This window comes from Nematolebias whitei, chromosome 3 (genome assembly GCF_014905685.2).
Source record: "Nematolebias whitei isolate Nwh7 chromosome 3, NemWhi1, whole genome shotgun sequence".
NCBI lineage: Eukaryota > Metazoa > Chordata > Actinopteri > Cyprinodontiformes > Rivulidae > Nematolebias > Nematolebias whitei.
In genome coordinates this window covers 45,277,095-45,278,220 of record NC_056500.1, presented here as the reverse complement: position 1 = coordinate 45,278,220, position 1,126 = coordinate 45,277,095, and positions in this window count along the sequence as shown.

Genomic DNA, 1,126 nt, shown 5'->3' with positions numbered 1-1,126 from the left:
AGCAGCAGAGCTTAAATGGGGGGTTCTGCAGGGGTCCATCCTGGGTCCCCTCCTATTCTCTTTATACCTGCTGCCACTTGGCGCTATTTCCCGGAAACACAACATGCCCTTCCACTTCTACGCCGATGACTGTCAAATTTACTTCCCACTAAGACACAATGGCACATGCTCAATTCAACCTTTGCTCAACTGCCTGGCTGACACCAGGGACTGGATGGCTTTAAATTTCTTAAGTTTCAATGAAAAGAAGTCTGAAGTCATGTTGTTCCCTCCCAACGACACAAACACAAACCACTGTATCAACCTCTCTGCTCTGCCCGTCAGAAAAGCAAAGAGTCACTAATCTGGGAGTGATAATGGACCCTTCCCTGAAACTTAACAGTCACGTAAACATGATTGTTAAATCAGGTTTCTTCCAACTGAGGTGGCTGTCTAAACTGAAGCCCATATTGTCCAAAAATAACCTGGAGACAGTAATATATGCATTCATTACATCTAGGCTTGATTACTGCAATTCGCTCCTGTTTGGTATCAGTCAGACCTCCATTGCATGACTACAACTGGTACAGAATGCAGCAGCATGATTTTTAACCAGTACAGGCAAAAGAGTGCACATTACACCAGTTTTGGCCTCACTACACTGGCTACCGGTTCACCTTCGAATCCAGTTCAAAATACTTCTGTATGTCTACAAATCGCTGAACACTTTCGCCCTACCCCACCCCCATCTCTCTGATTTGCTACAACCGTATGTCCCACCACGTTTCCTGTGGTCAGCGGACCAGTTGCTCCTCACAGTTCCAGGAACTCGTCTTAAGCGCAGAGCGGACAGGGCCCTCTCTGTAGCAGGACCAAGACTTTGGAACGAGTTACCTCTGCTCGTCAGACAGGCCACCTCCCTCTCAGTTTTCAAGACCCGTTTAAAAACCCACTAATATTCAGTAGCTTTCAACACCAGATGATCTGTGTTTTGAACCTGTATGCTTCACACTGGTTAGTTGTCATTATCTGCATCGTTTTTATGTCTATATGTCTGATTTACTTCATTTTGAATATTGCTTTTTGTGTTACCTGTTGTCCTGTCTGTACAGCACTTTGGTTGGCCTTGTCGCTGTTTTAAGTGCTA